The following is a 15,521-nucleotide window of genomic DNA, read 5'->3' as shown; positions in this document are numbered from 1 at the left end:
CTGAGGATGTCTCTAGAAATGACTCAGGTTCTTCATCATACCTACCTTCTTCCCCAGCTCTGTTTCTCTCATATTCTTGTCCTGTTCACTGTTCTTTTTTTGCATATTAGACCTCTCCCTAGCTCATTATGGACAGAAATTGAATTAGTTTCCTGATTTTGTCTGATCTCACAAATTGATTTTCCTTCACTCAGTATATGCTTTGTATTTCCCAAATTGATTTTCACTCAATTGTCTGTTCACATTTGTATTGATGATCTCTTACCCTCAGCCTCAGTTCTTCTACTCCTTCTTGGTCAAAGAATGCACTGTTGTTTTTGTTTGTTTGTTTGTTTGTTTTTAATACCAAGGATTGAACTCAGGGGCACTTGACCACTGAACCACATTCTTAGACCTATTTTGTTTTTTTTATTTAGAGACAGTTCTCACTGAGTTGCTTAGTCCCTTGCTATTACTGAGGCTGGCCTTGAACTCCAGTCCCTCCTGCCTTAGTCTCCTGAGCCTCTGGGATTATTGATGTGTGCCACTGCATCTGGCAAAGATTTTGCTTTCTTTTTGGAATTCCTATAGTTTATAAAGAGTGTATTTTAAAGAATTTAAGATCAGAAAGCTGTACATGTCACTATGTCAGTTAAGTCAAGTGATATCTTTCAAAGTCCTCTTAGCCTTTGTCTCCTCCTTCAAGTAAATGGATATCATGAAGATGATCAAAGGCAGAAAGAAACGTATATGAATAACACTACTGGGGAAAATAATTATAACTGGTACTACTATGCTTTTTTTTTTAAACTAGAGTCTGTACTGATTACTTCTATAATGGCCTCAGCTTTATGGACTCTGATATATTGTCAATTATACAAATATGACCATCTTAACAAAACACGTAGAAAGAAATTTTCCCTGCTTTTACAGATTGTATAATAAATGTAATAGCATAATAAAATAAACTTTAAGAAAAACTTAGCTTTCATGATGCAATGAAAATTCTTTAAAGACATAAAAATTCAGTGTGTGTTTTAGATCACATTCATTGAAAACCTAAAATAAGTTTTGTCTCATAGAGTTATCTCAACATCCCTCAATTAAAATATTTAACACCATAAAATTGTGGTCCATTTAACATGAAATTTTAACTTATTTAAAATCAAGTATTATTTGGAACTCCAAGAAAGCTTTTTGTAAAAAAAAAAAAAAGTTTTTAAAATGAAAGAGTAAATATTGGCATTATTTCCCTATTGGAAATGCAATAGAAAATAATAAAGCAGTGGTAATTTAATATTTATTTTGTATCAATACACATTCACATTTGCTTTTTAAATTAGTCCTATTAATATCTATTAGTATTTTTGAAATCCAGACTCAAATATAATATGATCATCTTTCTTCAGTTAAAAAACATAATATAGTAATTTGCAGTTACACAACCTATTGTGGTGAATATTACAGGACAGGTTAGGGGCTGTGTAGGAGGAAAAGGAAAGGAGCAGAGTGGCAGGGCTGTTATTCTTATACACTCTGTTACCATTCTCCACCAAAATCTTCGAAACAAAACTGAATGGCACCAGGTGTGGTGGCACATGCCTGTAATCCCAGCAGCTCAGGAGGCTGAGACAGGAGGATCACAAGTTAAACCAACCTCAGCAATGGCAAGGTGGTAAGGAATTCAGTGAGACCCTGTCTCTAAATAAAATACAAAATAGGGCTGGAGATGTGGCTCAATTGTCAAGTCCCTCTCAGTTCAGTCCCCTGTACCACCCCACCCCCCTGAAAAAACAAACAAACAAACAAACAAACAAACAACCTGAATGGCCCTGTTGATGGAAGGCATTTCTATGGAACTCACATTTGTAGTATAAATCTGGGAAGCAAAAATTGAGTTGATTAGAGAAATGAAGATTGGAGTTTTTTTTGTATGTGGGATTTCACGCTCATCAGTTACTGTATCAAATAACAAAGACCCATGAATTCAACTATTCTTCTGCTCTCAAGATGGCTTTATATTATTGCTCCCTCTTCTGTTTTGGAAGGACTCCCTGAAGGACCACTTCTAATTACTGCAGACATTACAAGATTTATTTTGAATGGTATATATTCACTTGTGACCCATAATTTAGTTTCCTCACCTGTGACTTCTTTGAATTTCACTTGAACTTAAGGGCTTTAAGACATAATTACCATGACAATCTAATGTGAAAATCTAATCACAATAAGCCTCCCAAGACATCTGAAACTGAGGGTATGAGCTGATCATTAGAGTACGCAGACAGTGACTCTAACTCAAACCCTATCCTGGATGCCAGCAAAATCTAATGATGTGCCCCTATTATTTCACATGCATGGAATTGATAATTTAAGTAATTAAATGTCAAGATATAAGACGTTTTCATCTTATTAGTGCTGGGGATCAAACCTAGACCACACATGTGCACAAATGCTTTACCAACTAAACCACATTCCTGAGTTTAAGATTTAAAGTATTTATGTACAAAAATCATTTATAAAATTGGTTTGAGCCAAGGAGTAACGTCTCCATGCTATCTTGAGATTCTAGTAAAAAACTGCATTCACTTGAGGTGTGGTGATTTGGTTTGACCTCTTTAATGAGCGGAGGAAGTGAGCACTGGGGGCACAGGGTGATTCTACTGCAGGTGTCTAATTGGTTGCAAAACAGGTCTCATTAAGATACACCATGGGCTGCAGGACTAAAACATACACACAAGGACATGCAGGAGCAACCTTGGAATGCTGAGCAACATAAGTGTGTTGGTGAAAGGCAAATGTCAATGGCTACTGATATTCTACTCTAATGACACAAGGATAACCAGGTGAACATTGTTATTTCATAATCTTAATGGAAAATGAATGCCATAAAGCAGGAATTCAACATCAGCTAAAATTCTGTTAACATGAAACAGGTTGAAAGATGAGGATAGAACTGTCCAGTCTGAATTAAGCAACAATTTTTTCCCTTTTATTGTTAAAACAAAATCATAAAAAATAGCTGGTTGTCCAATTGTTCACAGAAATGTATGGCCTAATGTGGTTTTCCCACATGACTGTACTTCAAATATTGAATCCAGTTTTTCCTTTTTCATGAAGCCTTCCAAAACCTGGTGTAAAATTTTCATTCCTCAGACCTGTATAATTCCCCTTCCTCTTGGCTGCTTTCTCTATCTACAGCACTTATCATAGTCTGTACTTTCCAGCACTCATTACTATACATTGTTTATTTCTTACTCCTTTAAAGGCAAGATTTTTCTGTATCTTGTTCCCCCAATGAACCTAGAACAGTGCTAGAAAAAAAGCAGGAGTTAAATAAATTCTTTTAAATAATTGGAAGAGATCATTACATAACTATGAAAACTGTCACAACTTCCAAAAGAGTTTCTTGGTGAATATTTAACAATGCAATAATTGGATACCAAGGACAATAAAATGAAGATTTTGGGACAGAAGAAGTTTATCAAGTACTATATATGGAGGAAGAGATGATCTTGGGATGGAAAATGGCAACTAAGAAAGGAGGGGGAAATTTTTTAAAAATGAAGATTGCCTTGCAAAAAGGAGAGCAGTTTAATTACATGCCTTGAGGTTTTAATACTCTTGAATATGATGTGAGTAATGATCCTGTATCCTGGCTTAAAGGCTCTCTCTGAAACACCTATGATACTCAGTTATTAAAGAGTAAGATTCTTTAAGAACAATCATTCTAGACATAAAATCTCAACAATGCCAGTAAGCCCAGGAATAAAGCTTGACATTTTTTAAAAAATATATTTCCATTTGTTTATTTTGCTGTCAAAAATTGTTTCCATTTTTTAACCTCCCATTGGCTGTTAGCAAGAAAAGATTGGTGAACCACATTCTGATGGAGTAATCTCAAACTTGACTGCAGATTGAAGTGATCTGAGGAGTTTCTAAAAGTGTGTAACTAGTTAAATGAGACACAGGCATAGGGATTTTTAAAAAGTACCTATCTTGATTCCAATATGCAGTGAAATTTGACAAATTTGAAAATTCCACATTGACTGACTTACTGCAAGGTTTGTCAATCTTTGAAACTTTCCTTTTACCGAAAAATCTTTCAGACCCAGCAGCTCTTTCAGACCCAGCAGCTTATTATTACCTGCTATGGATCTATCTACCCAAGACTGAGGCTGCATGAATAAGCATCAGCAGTGTGTCTCTAACTTTGCCATACTTTACAATAACAAGGTGAATTTTACAAGTAGACTCCTTGCCCCCTTCTTGGACTTTCTAATTCATTAAGTCTGGGATGGAGCCTGAAATTTTTCAATTTAATAAACTTTTAGGTGATTTGTTTGCAAACTAAAATTTTAGTGGCTGCTTTAGAGAAGAGGAATTTGGGGGTACACCTCTTCAGACTTGTTGGGTTATCCCGGAAGGAAATCCAATGGTCCCACCCTTACTTCCTTCTTTTTCTGGATCATCTCTAAACCTTAGCTACTGATTTTTACAAATGTAAAAGAGATCAAAACCTCCAAGGACAGGGTTGTAAAATGCTTTGAAAGATCTATAGCCTGGAAGAGTTCCTTATATATAAACCATAGAGCTATTCCCATGTCAGTTACATGCACATGTGTGTTGGGTCTTCAACTTTCTGTGGTATGTTTCTTATTGCTTAGAGGAAACAGTCTTTTTTCAATAATTTGATTCATGAATGCTTCTCCATACACTTCACAAATATAGCATAGTTAGTATTTATCCATCTTGTGAAATTTTGAGCTGTTTGGAACATAGCCTACCATTTTCATCTTCAATGCCTTGCAGAGAAGAATAAAGTCCCATAAACAGTCCAGGAGTTTTCCCCCAATGAATTCATATTGCATTTATCTCCTGGAGAACACTGCTACATTCTTAAATGATGAACCAATTTCAGAATGCCATATAATATATATATTATTTCTTGGCTCTCATATAATTTAAAAAACTTAATTAAAAAAATCTTGTATATTTACAAGTGTGGAACTATGATTTCACTGTACTTGCAACTAACTTTCTCTACTTTTAGTAACAGTGATACAACAACAAACTCCACTAATTTCTTAGGTGCCTTGTAACTATTGATAGAACAATCTAGTGTTTTTAAATTCAGAGCTATTTTAATTTTCTTCATGGCAACTTCTCTATGACTGCATTTTGTTGGTTTTGTATTCTTTGTGACTTCTTTTTACATTCAAAAATTCAGATATTTAAGTAACTGGGGTTATTTAATATAAATTCATCCATCTACATTAAGTTTTAGTGGAACCTAAATGACAGTCACTCTTGACTAAGTCCCCTGATCCCAATAAGAGAAAATGATTTCAAAAATTGTGTAAAGAAGTAGAGCCTCGTGCAGAGATGAAATAGGAAGATCTGAACCTCATGGTTTTTTTGAGTGCAATTCTGATTTTTTCTGTAGCTGCAACCTGGACCTTGTCTTGTATATTTTTCAAATATATATCTTTTCCATTATTCTCCAAAAGATGACCCTACAGACCTGTACACAAAATGCTTTTATGTAGCTGTGTTGGCCAAGTGATAACTTAGGTCACACATATTTAAAGTACAAGTTGGCATGAATCATCTCTGGAGGGAATTCAAGAATAAAATCAGTGAGGGGAGCAAAAGGAAATCATTTTTGAACTCTATAGCTTTTTCCAAATTTATGAGCAGTTTTAGAAATACATCCGAAGAACCACTTCAAAAGTGCTGAGCCCTTTTGAGGGTTAGTAAAGGTGCACATATTTGTCAAATGAAAAAAAAAGTTTTCACCTTTCCTTTAATTGTACTTTGTTGCTGAGTTAGGGGAGTCAGTAGCTTGAAAAGGGGGCTTGCAATGCAAGATTGGCAACCAATTCCTTGTTGTTGACCAGTGGATCTGGGAAGCACAAGTGGGAATCAGCCCTTAATAACCCCAAATATTTTTTCCTTTGGATTACTAAAGCCTGAAATTCATCAAGACTCAGAGGGTTGACTCTTATTAAAGTACCACCTTGAAAAATGATGAGTATTAAGCATCTACTATTAATTTAAATTACTTTTGTCAGATATTTTCTTAGGGCAGCTTTTAGGAAAATTCTAACTAGGAGAAAATATGAAGATAGGTTTTACTGGGGAAAGGTTAGAAATGTGTAGCAAGGGGAACTTGAGTAAACTGAGCACAAATTGGACAGGAGGAAAATTTTTTTTTCTAGTTTTAATTGCCTTGCATTCTCATGTGTGGGCAGTGTCTGGAAGAAGGTAGAAAATGACCTGTGATTTTCCTTCCTATTTGAAGAAAGAGATCCTGAACTCGGGGCACAGCAGCTCTTAGAACAACTCGAGGGTAGAATACATCATGTGTTTACCAGGCTTAGAGTAAAAGAAAAACAAAATGGCCTTGACTTGTTTTTCTTTTTATTTGATCAAAAATAGCATTTATAATCTTTGAACCAAGATACACAATATATGTAATAGATATAAATTAAATTTACAGATTAAAACCAATCTCTGGAAATAACCCATAAGTCACCTACATTTTTCTTTCTGAGGACTTAGGGTATATAAGTGGTCTCTGTTCCTAAGTCTTATTAGTGCTGGTTGTGACTCAATTGAAGATACTACTGTCAATTCTGTCCCTGATAGCACAGTTACCAGAATATATGCAGAAATTTGCTTCTAGGAACACATTAAGTATATACTGAGTTGAAGCTATTGTTTTATCATCAAACAAAAATGTGTATTTTGAAAACTACTTCTGTAGTTTACTAATAGTTAATGCAATAAAAAATTCATTTAGGCTTCTTCCTTAATATTTTGTGAGAAGGCATTATCCAAAATATTGTATGGCAAAAATAGAAATGTTCTTTAATAAAGTGTAGTTTTTTATGTAGCCAGATAAAAGTAATTAAATGATTAGCTATTAATTAAAACATCATGCATAGCTCCCCCGCCCCCAATGCCATTTAATTCACAATTAGCTCAAAACAATTTGAAAGGACTGAGGATTCAAATGTCCATGCTTTATAAAATGTCAAGTTAAACACCTAACTGTGAACCAGATTGCTTACGACACAGGCCTTTCAACTGTAAATATCAAATGTATAAAGGACAGCATGAATCTTTTAACTTTATAAAGATGACATGCAGACTCTAACATTTTGGGAAAATTAAGTCACTTACTAGCATTTTTGAAGAATCATGTATTTAAGCACCACACTGGACACCTCTTGATCAGTCACATAGAAGTCAAAATGTCATACAGCAGATTCTATCGTGGTTTTAAAGGTCTTGGCTCAATAAAAGACTCAAATGACTTGTTCATAGCATTTTTTAAAAGTATGGAAAATAAGATTCTATTAAAATTCTCCTAGATAACAAATAAAAATTCACTTTGAAGATTAAACGAAGGAATTTGGTACCATAATTTTAAAAAGTAAGCATGTTAGATTCAGTCATTACCAAGTTTCTATGAAATAAAGCACTCCATGTAAACATAATTATTGTCAATTCTTTTACCAAAGCACAAAGGATTTTTTTTAAATTTTCAATAATTATGGAGATTATTCCTAGGAGGATATTGTCCTATTTAGGGAACAGCAAGAAAACAAAGAAATTAAATGAATTCTTCATGTGTTAAAGAGGATCTTGGTTTGAGTAGATTTAGAATAATGTCCCTTTGTGCATGTCTAAGAAGTTAGGTTTATTCTGATCCAAAAGAACAATTTCAAATTCCAAGTCTCCATTTACTTGGGTACTCATTTTAAAATGAATATAAAACTGGAATCTATTTTTATATGGTTATATCTACGCAAAGCCTAATCTCTTATGATATAGCCTTTGTAATGTTGTTTTTTTTAGAATCATGTTCAACCGCACAAGTAAATAAACAAAATCAGTGAAGGTAGACTTGTAAGACAATAGTCAAACCTCTTGGCTCTACATCTTGCTCATTTTATGGATGATGTGAAAAATTAGTTACTTTAATCAAGCACCATGGCTTCTTGCTCATAAATACTGGATGGTTATATGAGTAAATATAGTAATTTCCTGAGTAAGTGGCAGATGGTCAGACAAGTCATGGGCTCAGAAAAGATTTTTTTTGGTCAGGAATGCAGTATTGTGGTAGAACAAAATAAATATTTCTAATCATCAAGGCAAACTACAGGAAAAAAATAATTAACAATAGCCTAACAATGACCTATAATAAGGTACTCTGTTAATTATGTTAGAAGAACAAAACAACAATATTCAACAGTCATGGGTATGGTGTACTACTCAATTACATAGTGGGCATTGTCTTCTTTCTGTCTAGAGTCATAATTTTTCACAGACATTTATGAATTCTATCTTTCCTCCAACATTTCCAGTTCTTATTCATAACTGCAAATTTTTCTGATTCTTAACCCTGCAAATGCCTTCAAACTGATTGGCTAGTGATTCTTATCAGCTGGCAGGATACAGGGATTGGAAATCCTATTTGGTTTGTGTTACTTACTCATTCCTCCGATTGTTATGGTTGGATTGTGTCTCACAAAAAAATACTGAAGTTCTAACCTCCAGACTTCTGAATGGAACATTATTTAAAAGTCATGCCACTTCAGTTGTAATTAGGGAAGATGAGTTCATAATCAAGGAGGATGGTCCCTTAATCCAAAAGGACCGACATATTCTTAATGGAAGGAAAGGGGGCAGAGAGAATGCTATGGGGAGAGACAGATGCACAGAGAGAAGGCCCTATGAAAATGGCAGAGACTACAGTTATGCAGCCATGACCAACAAAAATCAAATATCACCTATAACATTCAAAACCTAGGAGAGAGAACTTGGCTATCCCAGAATATTGATTTTAGACTTAAAGCCTCAGAATTGGGTAGAGAATAATTTTTGGTCATTTAGATGGTACTCGGTTACAGCAACTTTAGAAAGGCATACAAGTTCACTTTATTTTCTCTAATTGATTGCTATTAAGTGTCTGGAATCTAATCTAACTTATATTTCTGAGTCTTAAATATAACTTAACTTCTCAATTATATTACAATCTAAGAGTGGGATCCATGAATTATATTTCTTTAATTTTTCTTCTATTCTAATAACTTTTTTACATATCCATGTTTTGGGATTCATGTTAAATGAAGAGATTTAACATACTTTATTATCTTACTAAACCTCATATTACAAATGTGGTAAAGAAAAATCAGTATGTGCTAGTATGGCAGAATAATGTAGTATTTTGAGTGTTGAAATCAAGTTCCCCTTTTCTTATTACATATCTATAAAAAGAGGTACCTATATAATAAAATATGTACAAAATGCTAAAAGGGCTTATATTATAGTAGAAAGTGTGATAGAAATGCTTAATTCACAAAAGACAACTTAACTACTGTAAGCATGTATTTAAACCTAGCTAAAAGCCACCACAGTTAAAATGTCATGGTCCTGATGTAAGAATAGAAAAACATACTCATGGAGAAAATGCAAACTTCAAGAGTTCTGTAATAGAAATATAAGGTAAAAGTACCATATCAATTCAAATCAGAAAAGGAGACTTGGTCATTCACTGATACTGGGAAATTTTATTCCTTGTTAGGAATGCTACAGCCTTACCTCATGCCACATTCTAAGGATTGAGAATAGAAATTTTACAATTTAAAAAATAATAATGTCCCACAATGACAAGGGTACAGTGAAACACACTCTTTTATACTTTTCTTGTACAAACAAAAATTGGTAAAACCTTCCCAAAAAAAATCTCATAATTTGTGCAGAGAATTTTAAAAGGTCACTCTTTTCTTCTTTGCAGCTGTTAACTTTAGGAAGTACATTAATACTTAAACCAGAGCTTCTTGGACTTTAATGTTCACATGAGTCACCTGGATCTTTTAGTGACTGCAGATTCTAATTCAGGAGGCTAGTAGTGACCTGAGATTCTGCATGTCTGACTATGCAGGGGACATCTATGCAGCATGAGGTCAAGTTGATTCCTATGTGGCAGGGTAGGAGGGCACTTCTAAAATAGCAATGCATTAGTACTAGATCGTTGCAAAAATTCCTAATTAAGGCCCAAATTACATCTTAAGACATGTACCTAGGAGATCTAAGTCACTAGTGGAAAGACATTTATTTCTTAACCTTCTCCCTCTGTTTTCTTCCTACCTGGAATTCTGATATCAGTAGTTTACAAAGAAAATAGTTCCACTGAAACAATGTCTCTTGGGCTTTAGAGCTCATTATTTCTTTGCCCTGAGAAAGTTTTCACTAGTAATTACGATATAAGCATTTTCAAATGTTGACTCCCATCATTGAGTTAAATTCTACTGTCTGAGAGAGAAGAAAGGTATGAAAATTGAGGCCATTCTAGCAAATTTCATAACACTTCACTGAACTGACCCTATGGGGACAGCTAACTCCACTCACACTCCTGTGGAGATGTGCAGATTAAGGTGTACTAGCTCAGCCTTTACTGCTATGCCCTCTGAACAGCAGAGCTCTATAGAACACTTCCTGTGACCACTGCCAAATTTGAACTTGATAAGAACGTAGTTCAGATATAAAGCCATATGAAAAGGCAAAAATAACTTCTGACTCTAACACCTTCCATACCAGAGAAACGAAGGTTCTAATTATTTTATACCTAAACATACCTGTAGGAAACCACCTCAATAGTGGCTCATGAGGCTGTCAATAGAGGTGTTAAGTGTCAGAAGAAAAAAGATTATCAAAAGAAGAGCCTGTTAGAAACTCCGAGGGAAGGCCACATAGTTGGAACTATATACCTCCAGGGGTTTGGAAATGAACTCCAGCAACTCCCACCCATGATGGTTCCTTCTCAGTTCTGAGTCACTCTTCCAGAAAACAGCAACAGAAAGAAACTGCATTTTGAATTAAAGGAGTATCCAAACATAATTATGCTTCTCCTTTATATATTTAGAAATATTTGACAGATTTGATAGTATGGTTGAAATCAGTCATTTACAAAACCACAGATTATTTACTGTCCAGAATCATGTGATGATCTTTGAAGCTACATTCTATCCCAGTAGAAATTCCCAACTAAAAAGCTGTCTCAGTATGAAATTATTTCATAAAATCTTCTCTCCATGCAAAACTGAAATTTACTGAAACAATTATGACTGGCAATTTTATGAAAGAGATTCTGATGTTAAAAGACACTTTGATTTCTTTTTCCTAGTTGTCTTTATCACATATTTTTATTTAAATACACTGAATTTGTTAAACAGGCTACACAGAGCACTCCATAGTGAAGAGGGCCAAATGCCACTTGAACTTCAAGGATACATTAGTAAAGTGAAATAAGAGCATTCCACACTACACTCATTGAATATAAAATATAGGTAAGAACAAGCATTTGTTCTCTCTCAAACACGAGGTGAAATTTCTTCTAATGGATATTTCAGAACCATTTGTCCTAAGTTTCACTTTCCGTTTGGATCTAATGTCACCTTGAATGAAGTTTAATTTGATATGTAATGATATAATTTAGGGATGGATTTATAAAGCCTTTCTTCCATATCTGTGATGAATGCATTATAACTTCCAGAGCTAGAAAGCAGAGTTATCAAGCAGTCCTTTAGGGATAGGCATCCTCTAGCAAATTGTCTAAAAGGTCTGATATATGTATGCTGTAGATACATGTGCTTGCTATTGCTAGTTATAATATCTTCTGACACTTCCAATTCACTTAAATTCAATTTATTCTATTCTAATCACATTAAGCATAATTGATTACTTGAAAAAATGACTAGCTTGTGCTCAAAGTGATTTAAAATACTTTTGTTTTAGAATTCAGTGTTGAGAAACAAATGTGAGTAGGTTGTTGATAAGTTATTATCTTACTATCTACGTGTATTCAAAAAGCTATGAAAAAATATTAAAATATTTTATAATCACTCTAATGCAAAAGTTGAAGCCACATTTCTTCAAATAAAGTTTCACCATTTCCTCAAAACAGCATTGGAAATTAGCCCAAGTTTGAAGAGGAAAAGTAAGTGGTGCTATATACAAAGAGTAATTTTAATAAAGCTTAAAACACCAATTCCATGCAAAAATATAGTGAGCATATAACAAAGACTTATTTAGCTTATTAATGAAAGAAACAGCAGAGTGCCAACACTGGCTCAAAAGAGGATAGGAGAAACTAGCAGTGACTGGTATGCTGGTTCATACTGTTTCTAAATAAATACACATTCACATACACACACATAAACATATATACATATCTTAGTGGAAAATAATGGATAGCAGGTTAAGTTTGCTAAGTTAAATACATAAAACATTAAAGTTTTTATTGACTTAAAAAAATAACTGACAACAAAATGCAATTCTTATTACATGTATACAGCATATTTTTTCATATCTCTTGTTGTATATAAATTAATTTGATACCATACATATACTTTGGATAATGATGTCCATCACATTCCACCATCCTTGTCAATCCCCTACCCCCTCCCTTTTCCTCTCACCCTTCTGCCCAATCTAGAATTCATCTATTCCTCCCATGCTCCTCCTCACTACCGCACTATGAGTAAGCTTCCTAATATCAGAGAGGATATTCGGCATTTGTTTTTTGGGGATTGGCTAACTTCACGTGACATTATCTTCTCCAACTCCATCTATTTACCTACAAATGCCATGACTTTGTTCTTTTTTATTGCTGAGTAAAATTCCATTGTGTATATATGCCACATTTTTTTTTATCCATTCATCCACTGAAGGGCATCTAGATTGGTTAAACAGATTAGCTATTGTGAATTGTGCTGCTATAAACATTGATGTGGCTGTGTCCCTGTATTATGCTGCTTTTAAGACTTTTGGGTATAGACCAAGGAAAGGGATAGGTGAGTCAAATGGTGGCTCCATTCCCAAATTTCCAAGGAATCTCCATATTGCTTTCCATATTGGCTGCACCAATTTGCAATCCCACCAGCAATGTATGAGTGTAACTTTTTCCTCACATTTTCCATAATACATATTGTTGTTTGTCTTCATAATAGCTACCATTCTGACTGGAGTGAGATGATATCTTAGAGTAGTTTTGATTTGCATTTCTCTAATTGCTAGTGATGATGAACATTTTTTTCATATATTTGTTGATTGATTGTTTATCTTCTTCTGAGAAGTGTCTGTTCAGGCCCTTGGCCCATTTGTTGATTGGGTTATTGGTTTTTTGGTGCTTAGTTTTTTGAGTTCTTTATACACCCTAGAGATTAGTGCTTTATCTGTTGTGTGAGGGGAAAAAAATTGCTCCCAGGATGTAGACTCTCTGTTCAATTCACAGATTGTTTTTTTTTTTTTTTTTGCTGAGAAGAAACTTTTTAGTTTGATTTCATTCCATTTATTGAGTCTAGATTTTAAATCTTGCGCTATAGGAGTCTTATTAAGGAAGTTGGGGCCTAATCCCACATGATGAAGATTAGGGCCTACGTTTTCTTCTATTAGATGCAAAGTCTCTGGTTTAATTCCTAGATCCTTGATCCACTTTGAGTTGAGTTTTGTGCATGGTGAGAGATATGGGTTTAATTTCATTTTATTGCATATGGATTTCCAGTTTTCCCAGCACCATTAACAACAGCACCACAAATTTCTATGATTCTATTAGAAATCATTCACATTTTTACTGAATGAACATTACCTGTTGCTTATCAGTCTGTTAAATTTAACATATAATTTATATAGACTGTGCCTTAATCAGTTCTAAATAGTAAATCAAACAAAATTATCATTCCATTTAGAGTGTCAAATTTCCTTCAGGTAAAATGATCTGTTAACAACACAGAAAAAGCATACAGAGATCTTTTTTTTTTTTTTTATTGGTTGCTCACAACATTACAAAGCTCTTGACATATCATACTTCGAACAATAGTTTCAAGTGAGTTATGAACTCCCATTTTTACCCCAAATACAGATTGCAGAATCACATAGGTTACACATTCACATTTTTACATAATGCCATACTAGTGACTGATGTATTCTGCTACCTTTCCTATCCTCTACTATCCCCCTCCCCCCATCTTCTCTTTCTATCCCATCTACTGTAATTCATTTCTCTCCTTATTTGCCCAATTACAAAGATGATTGTTCTTAAGAATGTAAAATGTTCATTGGTAATAATCAGATTCATTTTTGTGTCTTTGGGGCCCAGTATTATAGTGAATGACATATATGTTTGATTAATGTAATGGCTTAGATATGTAGTGTCTCCCAAAACCTCATGTGTGAGACAAGGAAAGAAAATTTACAGGTGAAGTGCTTGGGTTAAGACAGTTTTAACCCAATCAATGTATTAATCCCTGATAGGGATTAAGTGAGTGGTAATGGAAGGTGGGTAGGGTATGGCTAAATGAGGTCGTTTCCTGAGTGTCTTTGGGGTATATGTTGTATCTTTGTTGAGCAGAGCCCTCTTTCTGCTTCCTGATCTGATGTATTGAGTCATTTTCCTCCACACTCTTCTGCCATGATGTTCAGCCTCATCTAGAGCCCTGAGGAATGGAGCCAACTGGATATGGACTGAGAACTCTGAAACTGTGAGCCCCGAAATAAATTTTTCTCCCTCTTAAGTTGTTCTTGTTGGGTCTTTTGGTCATAGCAGTGAAAAAAACAGATGAAAACAATAAATATCTGTTTAGTGAAGACTCACAAATTCATATAGGGAGGAAGAAAACTTTTGATTGGCATAAAATTCAGCATAACAACACTTGGAAATAGTGAACCCCTTCCTACCTAATATCATTCTTGATCTATATAGACTGTCTCACTAGGCCACTTATTATTTTTTTAGCTATCTTCACCTCACTACAAGTAATTTTTATCACCTGGCTGAGGTATGTCAGTGAACATACCTGAAAAAGTTTTTTCTTTCAAAGTCTTTGTGAAAGTAATATATTTGAATCAGATACCTATAATTTTAGTACAATATACAAGCCTTAATTAAAACTTATAACTAATTAAATGCCTCATTAAAATCAGTAATAGGACAACCTACCTATAAATGCACAACACTATATATAGAAAACTTTAAGACATAAAAAGCAACATATGTGGGTTTTTTTTTGGTTTTTTTTTTTTTTTTTTTTTTTTGAGTAGAAAGACCACTAGGGTTTTTATACAGGTTTAGATATGTAGTGTCCTTTAAAAGCTCATGTGTTGAATACTTGGTCCCCAGAGGTGGGGATTTTAGGAAATTACTGTATCATGAGGATTCTGATCTCATCAGTGAATTAATACATTTGATGGGTTAATAAAATGAATGCACTACTGGTAGGTGGTGGAAACCATAGGAAGGTGTGGAATGACTAACTACAAGACATAGATGACTGGAAGCATGCCCTTGGGGACTATATCTTGTCTCTGGCCCCTTCCACTTTCTTCCTTCTGGTTGCTATAAGGTGAGCAACATTTCTTTGGCTTGTCCTTCTGCCATAATATTTCCACCATGAAGCCAGAAGAACTTAGACTGAAACCTCTCAAACCATGATCCAAATAAATTCTTCCTCTGTTAAGTTGTTTTTCTCAGG

This window comes from Ictidomys tridecemlineatus, chromosome Y, assembly GCF_052094955.1.
Source record: "Ictidomys tridecemlineatus isolate mIctTri1 chromosome Y, mIctTri1.hap1, whole genome shotgun sequence".
In the NCBI taxonomy this organism is placed as follows: domain Eukaryota; kingdom Metazoa; phylum Chordata; class Mammalia; order Rodentia; family Sciuridae; genus Ictidomys; species Ictidomys tridecemlineatus.
This window is presented reverse-complemented; position numbering follows the sequence as displayed.